A 10,000-nucleotide genomic window follows, 5' to 3' on the forward strand; every position below is an offset into this window, starting at 1 on the left:
GAGAGGGTTGTGAACTCAAAGGCAAGAAGCAATCAACTGAGTTATATTATTATAGAACACTCTCCTTTATATACAAAACCTCAAGGCAACAGGACATAACAAGTTAACAAGACAGACAATGTTACAGAGGAAAACAGCAGACATGTATTTTCATGTTCGTTTAGTGCGAGGGAAGAGCGAAGATACAAGCCTAATCTATGCAAAAGGAATTATGTACAATTGTGTGACACACGGTTGGTACATGGCTCCCCCCCTAAAAATGACATACTGTACATGTTAAATAGGGCGCCCTGATCTAGAGAGGCGAACTGTAGGCGGGTCATCTGACAGAAGATAAGCAGGTTTTAGATGATCAATGGAGACCCAGTCTTCTTTGCCCCGAATGTTTAGGAGGAATGCTTTCGGACTGCGTCGGATCACAAGGAAAGGGCCCATGTAAGGGGGCGTTAGTGGTGGCTTGCTGGTGTCGTTGCGCAGGAAGACGTGCGTTGCAGAGGGCAAGTCTGTTGGTATGTAATGCTTTGCTGGGGGCTTGTAAGTTTGGCGGCACGGAGTAAATTTTCCCACGACGTGACGTATGCGCTGGAGATCGTCGGAGGCGGTTGTAGAAGGAAAATATTCGGCAGGGACAACCAACGGGTCGCCATACACCATTTCAGCTACCGAGACGTCGAGGGAGTCTTTAGGAGTGGTCCTTAGTCCCAGGAGGATCCAGGGAAGCTGAGTAAACCAGTTGCAATCCTTGCAGCGGGACATCAAAGCTGCTTTGAGGGTGCAATGAAAACGTTCAACCATTCCATTGACAGCGGGGTTGTAGGCCGTTGTGTGATGTAGGGTGATGCCCAGGAGATTCGCTAATGATGTCCACAATTGAGAGGTGAAAGTGGTTCCCCTGTCAGAAGTAATATGCTCAGGGATACGGAATCTTGAAATCAATCCATCCAGAGAGTAAGGCAGATGTACATGAGTGGGACGTTGCAGTTTCCATGGGAATGGCTTTAGGCCAATGAGTGGAGCGGTCGATGACAGTAAACAGGTAACGATATTCTTGTGATGTGGGTAGGGGGCCTACAACGTTGACGTGAATGTGTGCGAAACGACGCTGAGGTTGAGGAAAGTTGCCCACTCCTGAATCCGTGTGTCGATGTACTTAGCATCCTTAGAAATGCCGTGCCAAATGAACTTTGCCTTCAGCAGCTGTGCAGTAGAACGGCACGAGGGATGTGAAAGGCCGTGAATGAAATCAAACACCTGTCGGCGCATGGGAGCAGGAATCCAAGGTCGCGGTCTACCAGTACTGACGTCACTGAGGAGGGTGGTGTTGGAGTCTTCGAGGGGAAAGTCTTCCCAACGGAGGGGCGTGCAGGATGTCCTATAAGCTTGATACTCTGGATCCTGTCGTTGGGCTTCAGCCAGGGCATTGTAATCCAATCCCAGTTGAACGGCAGCCAACGTGTTTATTGACAGGGCATCGGCAATGGGATTCATTTTCCCAGGGACGTATGGAGGGTGCAATTGTATTCAGCCACGGCGGAGAGATGTCGGCGTTGACGGGCGGACCAGGCGTCAGACTGTCGAGTGAAGGCGTGCACCTAAGGCATCTGGTCTGTGCGAATGACGAAGGGCGTACCTTCTAAGAAATGGCGAAAGTGACGGACAGCCAAGTGCACTGCCAGCAATTCTCGATCGAAGGTAGAGTAACCCGATTCTGCCTTGGACAGTTTTCTGCTGAAGAAGGCCAATGGGCGGGGCGAGCCTTTGACCACCTGCTCGAGTACTGCTCCAATAGCGACGTCGCTGGCATCGGTGGAGAGAAGGAGAGGGGCGTGTGGGATAGGAAAAGTGAGAGCCGCAGCAGTTGATAGGGCCTTCTTTGCATTGCAGAAGGCTGCTTCTTGAAGGGGACCCCACTTCAGGTCCTTTGGCTTGCCCTTGAGGGAGGCGTAGAGGGGAGCAAGAGTGGCAGCAATGGCTGGCAGAAAACGGTGATAATAGTTGATCATGCCCAAGAATTCCTGCAGAGCTTTAACGGGCGAGGGCGCGGGGAAGTTCTGACCGGCTGCTACCTTCTCAGGGAGGGGATGGACTCCTTCAGGAGTGATACGGTGCCCTAAGAACGACACTTCGTTGGCGCCAAAGGTACACTTGTCGTACCGGACTACAAGGCCGTTTTGTTGCAGGCGGTTGAGCACGATGCTCAGGTGACAGAGGTGTTCCTCTTTTGAGGAGGAGAACACAAGTATATCGTCCACATAACATACACAGAAAGGGAGGTCCCCTAAGATGCCATCCATGAGACGTTGAAACGTTGCCCCAGCCTTACGAAGGCCAAAACAGGAGTAATTGAAGGTGTATGTACCAAACGGAGTGGTGATGGCAGTCTTGGGGATGTCTTCTGGGTTCATAGGCACCTGATAATACCCCTTCAGGAGGTCGAGCGTAGAGAAAACCTTCGCTTTGTGCAGGTAGGAGGTCACGTCAGCAATGTTTGGAGGGGGTAGTGATCCGGTTCTGTTTGCATGTTCAGGCGCCTGTAATCCCCGCATGCACGGAGGGAGCCGACTTTCTTCAGAACGATGTGTAAGGGTGACGACCATGGGCTGGAGGCCTTTTGGCAAAGGCCCATTTCCTCCATTTTGGCGAACGTCTGCTTGGCGGCTGCCAATCGTTCCGGTGCCAGACGTCTGAATTTTGCGAAGACTGGGGGTTCCGTCGTCTTGATATGGTGATAAATACCGTGCTTGGCAGGAACCGTGGGCGTTTGCCGAAGTTCTGGACGGAAAACTTCCGGGTACGACGTGAGGAGGTGGGCGTAGGCATCCGTGGGTGCGCTGATGTGGAGAGCGAGGTTAGAGGGGGTGGGTTGAAGAGGTGTCGACAAGTAAGAGTCTGCGTTGACCAATCGTCGGTGGGCGACATCGACCAGAAGGTGGAAATGAGAGAGGAAATCCGCACCGAGGATTAGCATTGTGACGTCAGCAACGAGAAACTTTCAATTGAATTTACCATTTCTGAATGATAATGTGAGGTTCTCGTAACCGTAGGTGGGTATCGCAGATCCGTTGGCAGCTACTAAGCGGACGTCGGCAGATGTAGACAGACTACGTCGTGCCTTGAAGAGTTTCCTTGGCAAAAGAGAACGACAAGTACCCATGTCTACCAAAAATCGCACGCCCGTTCCTGCATCCTGTAAAAAGAAAAGATTAGAACCACAGGAGGCCACCGCCACAAGCGATGGCCTACTTACACGTTTTTTGGCCACTGACAATCCTTGGCACATTTCTTCGCGGTTGCCCCGAATCTGAAGTGGTAGTAGCAAAACTGCGGCGGATGGGAGGTAGTAAGTGGCTGTAGAAGTCGTTCATTGGGGCGCGAGCGATTGGTGGGTGGTGGGCGGCTTTGTCGCCGCTTCGGCACATCACGGGGTAGGCGTGTATGTCCTACGGCATTCATGTCAGCTTCGGTTGACGTTGAATAGGCATCCTCGTCGTCAGGGGTGGAGGCGTTGATGGAGGTCTTGAAGTGGCTGTCCATAAGGGCGTCGGCTTTGGTCATCAAGTCCTTTATGGGTAAACTATCGACATCGGGTATGGCAGAGCGTACAGGTTCGGGTAAACGGCGTATCCAAAGGGCACGAAGTAGGTTCACCTCACGAGGAGAGCCGTCTGTGGCAGGTTGAAGACAAGCGATACTGGTCATTTCCCTGAGGGCAAGCGAAGCCCTTTGGTCCCCCAACGGTTGTTGCGAGAGCTGAAAAAGCTTTGCTATACGGGCGGCTGGCGACGGCGAGTACTACTGCAGAAGGTATGTTTTGAGGGCGTCATACGCTATTGGGGTGTCTCCTTGTTCACAAAGCCAGTCGGATATTTCTGGGAAGGTGTCCTCGGGTATCGCCGTGAGAACATAATCCGCTTTGGTGGTTGAGCGAGTCACGCCCCTGATACGAAACTGGACTTCTGCGCGCTGAAACCAAGCAAACGCCTCTCCGCTGGTAAACGATGAAAGTTTGAATGAAGCGGCCGCAGCACCAACTGCCGTAGAGTCCGCCATAGTACGAACGATGAAGGGGCGAGGGGGTGGGGGTGGAAGCCGGTGGGAGCGAGTCGATTTCCGGGGTCACCAATGTGACGGTGCCGAGAGAGGGTTGTGAACTCAAAGGCAGGAAGCAATCAACTGAGTTATATTATTATAGAACACTCTCCTTTATATACAAAACCTCAAGGCAACAGGACATAACAAGTTAACAAGACAGACAATGTTACAGAGGAAAACAGCAGACATGAATTTTCATGTTCGTTTATTGCGAGGGAAGAGCGAAGATACAAGCATAATATATGCAAAAGGAATTATGTACAATTGTGTGACACACGGTTGGTACAACAGTTAACTCTATCTTCTTTTTTTCTGAACAGTCAATAGACTTTCGGAATTTCATTTATTTCAAGAGCCGATATCTTTTCACATTGATAATAACTTTTAGTGGAATAATGATTAGCATATATAATAAGATTTTTTGTGATAGGATTCTAAAGCAAACATTTTCTTACTAACTACCTGTGTCATCTCAAAATCATTAAAATTATCGTTACACTAAATTGGAACCAGTATATTTAAGTCATACTGAGTTATCCATAGCTCATGTTCTGAGGCTTTAGAAAAATATTGACATTCTACCCCTCATAAAGTGTTTTGTTTATCAAAAGCTCCCCATACTATGCTTATCCTTTTTTTTATTTTTATTTTAGGCTCATATCCCTAGGGAACACTATCTGCCCTTAGTACATAGTGAATACTCATTAACAATATCTCTAGGTTTGTCCTTAAATCCTATTAGTTGTGTCGCTGCAGTTTTAATTATTAAACATTATCTTAGTTTTAATAATATTTATTTTCATTCCTATATGTCGGTTTTCTTTATTCAAATTTTCTGTCATCCTATTTTTTTCAAACTTCCTCCAGACATGTTTACAAGTTCTCAATTGGAATCTCCTTACTATCTTTTTGTAATTTTAGGATTGCTGTACTTCCCATATTGATATCTCCAAATGCTCTAATATAAGATTCACCTATGCGTTGTCTTTTAACTGCTTTTATTACTGATGAAGCTATGATAGAATCAAAAGCTCTCTCATAGTCTATAAATACCTTATGTAGAGGTTTTACATACTCTATACTTGTTTCCTTTAGCTAGTTAAATACATGGATATGGTCACTTGTTGAGCATCAGTTTCGAAAGCCTGCTTGCTTTTTTGTTTGATTAGAAATTAGCTGTGTTCTATTTGGCCAAATATCTGTGTCTATATTATTGCGAGGAAATTAATTGCTCGGTAAGTTTTAAGGTCTTTTGTGTATTTTTTTTTTTTAATTTGTATAATATTGCAGTTTTTGCAAACTGCAGATATTGTTGTTTCTTGAAAAGAGTTTTGTGTAATGGTCAGCGAGTTTTACTACTAAGGATTCTCCTCCATCTGTTATTAAGTAAACTGTTAGGCAATATTCTTCTTGCTGTTTTTCCTATTTTCATGTCTTTTAATGGTTTATTTACGTCTTCTAATGATATTTTCTTTTTTTTGCACCGTCTCAGGTATCTCATTATTCATAAATTATTTCTTATATCATTCTGTACAGCATTGTACAGGGATATTCTGCATGATTTTCATTCCATCTTTTTAGTTGATAATATTTTCATTTTCATCCTCTGAAATGCACTTTTGTTGGCACAATATCTCAAGTTTTCTTCTAATCAATCCATATATTTATACACACACACACACACACACACACATATACATATATATATATATATATATATATATATATATATATATATATATATATATATATATATATATATATATATATATATATATATATATATATATATATATATATATATATATATATATATATATATATATATATATATATATATATATATATATATATATATATATATATATATATATATATATATATATATATATATATATATATACCTTTCATTTCCAATTTGTAGATGCTTCCTTTGAGAACAAATTTTAAACCTTCGCTGAGAGTTTTTTTTTATTCTGGAATTCCAACTTCTCATTTTTATGATGTGATATAAATATTTTTCAGTTATTGTGCCTTTGTTGGTATACATTAGTTACTTTACAACTCGTGTATCACGCACGCTTGTACATAGTAATGGTATTTCCTATTTTGTTGTATAATGTCGTTATGGCTCTCCACTCTCACTGATGATCTGTCTCTTCATGTATTTTGCTATATCATTGTTTTTGAATTTTTGTTGTATAAATAAACAAGCTCCAACCAAATAAAGTTGAGTTGCATTCATTAGAGTCTCTCAGTTAAAACCTAACTGCTCGTCAGCACATTGGTGACCACCTGAGTGTCCAACTACTTCCCACGCTTTACTCTTCGATGATGCCGCCCTCAGACGCAGATTCTGATATTAACGCCATGTCCTTGAAACATCTGTCCTTCACCATCGGAAAAGTGTTTGCCTGGTTCCAACATGATAAGGCCCAGTTTTGCATAAATGGTGTAACACAGAAAATCTCCAATTGGCTCTACGAACAAGGGAACGCACCAATAAAGTACTCACTATCACCAGCTGCCTGCATAACAAGACTTTTTTTACTATCTCAACAATCGTTGGGAGACCAAAGGGCTTCACTTGCCCATAGGGAAATGACCAATACTGCTCGCCTGCAACTTGCCGCTGATGGCTCTCCTCGTGAAGTAAATATACTTCATGTACTTTGGGTACGGTGATTACCTGAACCTGCATGTGCGGCCATCCCCAATGTCGATATTTTGCTCATAAAAGACCTGATGACAAAAGTCTACTCCATGATGAATAACCACTTCACCACCCTTCAGACCCCCATTGACACCTCCACTCCTGACAAATTGGACAAATATTCAACTTGACTAAAGTTGACGTGAATACGGTAGAACCCTGACGGCCACCCCGTGATGTGCAGGAGCGTCAACAATGCCTGCATTAGCCACATATACCTCCCCGCTCAACAAACGTTTGCTGTGATGGGCCTTTGTCAAAAGGCCTCAAGCCCATGGTCGTCACCCTTACACATTGTCCTGAAGAAAGATGGCTCATTACGTCCATGTGGGGATTATAGGCGCCTGAACATGCAGAGAAAACCAGATCACTACCCCATCCCAAATCAGAGGCAATGTGACCTCCTACTTGCACAAAGCAAGGGTTTTCTCCACCCTAGACCTCCTGAAGAGGTATCATCAGGTGCCTATGAACCCAGAAGACATCCTCAAAAACACCATACCCACCTTCTTCAGTACATACACCTTCCATTACTCCTGTTTTGGACTTCGTATTACTTTGGCCACTTTTCAACGTCTCATGGACGGAATTTCTGGGGACCTCCCCTTCTTTGTATGTTACATGAACGACATTCTTGTATTTTCTTCTTCCAAAGAGGAACACCTCCATCTTCTACATATTGTGCTTGACAGCATACAACAAAACAGCTGTGTAGTCCGGTAGAACAAGTGTATCTTTAGAGTGACTGGAGTATCATTCTTAGGGCACTTCATCATTCTTGAAGGAGTACACCCTCTCCCTGAGAAGGTAGCATCCATTCAGAGCTTCTCAGTGCCCTCGACTGTCAAAGCACCGCAAAACTTTTGGGGAATGATCTACTATTATCACCTTTTCCTGCCAGCCATCGTCGCCACTCTTATTCCCACTACTCCTCCTATGGGGGCAAGCCAAAATACCTGAAGTGGGGTCCCCTTCAAGAAGCGGCCTTCTTCAACGCAATTAATGCCCTATCAACTTCTGCTGCTCTCACATTTCCTGTACCACACGCACCTCTCCTTCTCTCCACCGATGCCAGCGATGTTGCTATTGGGCAGTCCTCGAGCAGGTGGTCAATTGCTTGCCTCGTCCATTTTTTCTTCAGTAGAAAACTGTCCAAAGTGGAATCCAGCTACTCTACCTTTGACTGCGAGTTTCTGGTGGTGCATTTGGCTGTTAGTTACTTATGCCATTTTTTGGAAGGTACACACTTCGTCATTAGCATGAATCATATGCCTCAGATACACGCCTCCACTCGACAGTCTGATGCTTGGTCCACACGTCAACGCCGACATCTCTCCGCAGTGGCTGAATACTATTATACCCTTTAGCACGTCCATGGGGAAATGAATCCCACTGCCAATGTCCTGTCAAGAAACACATTTTCTGCCTTTCACCTGTAATTGGATTACAACTCCTTGACAGAAGCCCAATAAAAAGAGTCAGTTTACCAAGCAGTTAGCACATCCTGTACATCCCTTTGTCGGGAGGATGTATCTTTCGATGACCACAATGCCACCCTCCTCTGTGACGTCATTACTGGTAGATGTATACCGTGGATACCTTTTCCTATGCGCAGAAAGGTGTTTGATTTCATTCATAGCCTTTCAAATCCCTCGCCACATTCTACTGTACAGCTACTGAAGACAAAGTTAATTTGGCATGGCATTACTAAGGAATTTAGGGATTTGGTCTGTGCCTATACTTCATACCAAACCTCAAAAGTATATCGACACACGGAATCAGGAGTGGGCACCTTTGATCAACCTCAGTGGCGCTTTGCCTATATTTACGTTGATGTTGTAGGTCCCCTACCCTCATCACACTAAATTGTTACCTGTTGACCGTTATCAACTCCATTCGTTGGGTTGAGCCCATTCCCATGGATAATGCAATTTTCGCCTCATGTACATCTGCCTTACTCTCAGGATGGATAGCTAGAATTGGTATCCCTGAACACATTAATTTTCACAGGGGTATCACTTTCACCTCTCAATTGTGGACATCATAAGCAAAGCTACTGGGTATCACCCATCATCATAAAACCGCATACAACCCTGTTGCCAATGATATGGTTAAATATTTTCACTATACCCTCAAAGATGCTTTGATGTCCTGCTGCAAGGACTCCAACTGGTTTACCCAGTTTTCCAGAGTCCTCCCAGGTAAACGGATCACTCCTAGAGACACTATGGATGTCTTGCTATCTGAAATGGTATATGGAAACCAGTAGGTCATCCGTGCTGATTTTTTTCCGTCTGCTACCTCCTCCAACAATCTCCAGCGCCTACTTAACATTGTGGGAAAATTTACTAAATGTACCCAGAATTTCAAGCCCCTAGCTAAGCAAGACATACCAACAGATCTACATTTATCAATGCATGTTTTCCTGCAAAACGGCACTAACAAGCACCGTTAATGCCCCTTTACATAGGCCCTTTCCTCGTGATCCGTCTTACACTAAAAGTAGTCTGAAACCTAAATATCACCTGCCAGATGACCTGCCTACAGTATGCCTCTCAATAGCAAAGTTCCCTATTTCACATGTATATCTTTTTGGGGGAGGAGCCATGTGCCCCTCATGTATCAGACACTCTTCTACATTGTATCAGTATTTCTTATATTTGTGTATTGTCGTTTTCTTCTTAATACAGGAGTAATTACATACTTTTTTCTTATTGCAGGTTTCCAAGGTGAAGTTTTTATTGTTAGGAGTGATATTGTTCGCTCCGACATTTTTCTCATGTGGGAAGAGCTCTAAAACTGAATGTATAGATTTTAAATATGGCACTATAGTAGAGAGAACAGAAAACGTATTTATTACTGCAAGCAATATAGTTATAGAACTACGCATGCAAGCTATTTTTCTCCCAGAGAATGACGTCACTAGCTTAAAGAGCGACATTTCAAGGTTAGCTGCTTCATTAAATGAAATGCATAAAAGACACTTTCCTTTCAATACAGAGAGTTCGCTTGCATCGATACTAAAAGTGACAGAGATGCTATCCTAAGACTTGCAAAATAAGACTTACGAGGCAGAATCTTTAGCTCGTGACCTTTTGATGTGGACAGTAAGACACACTAACCTTGTAAAACGTAACCCGTTTATTTTTGCTGCACTAAACATATTTGGTTCTGTTGCAAGTTTAGGCTTAGGGA

The sequence above is a fragment of the Palaemon carinicauda genome, chromosome 23, assembly GCF_036898095.1.
Source record: "Palaemon carinicauda isolate YSFRI2023 chromosome 23, ASM3689809v2, whole genome shotgun sequence".
In the NCBI taxonomy this organism is placed as follows: Eukaryota; Metazoa; Arthropoda; class Malacostraca; order Decapoda; family Palaemonidae; genus Palaemon; species Palaemon carinicauda.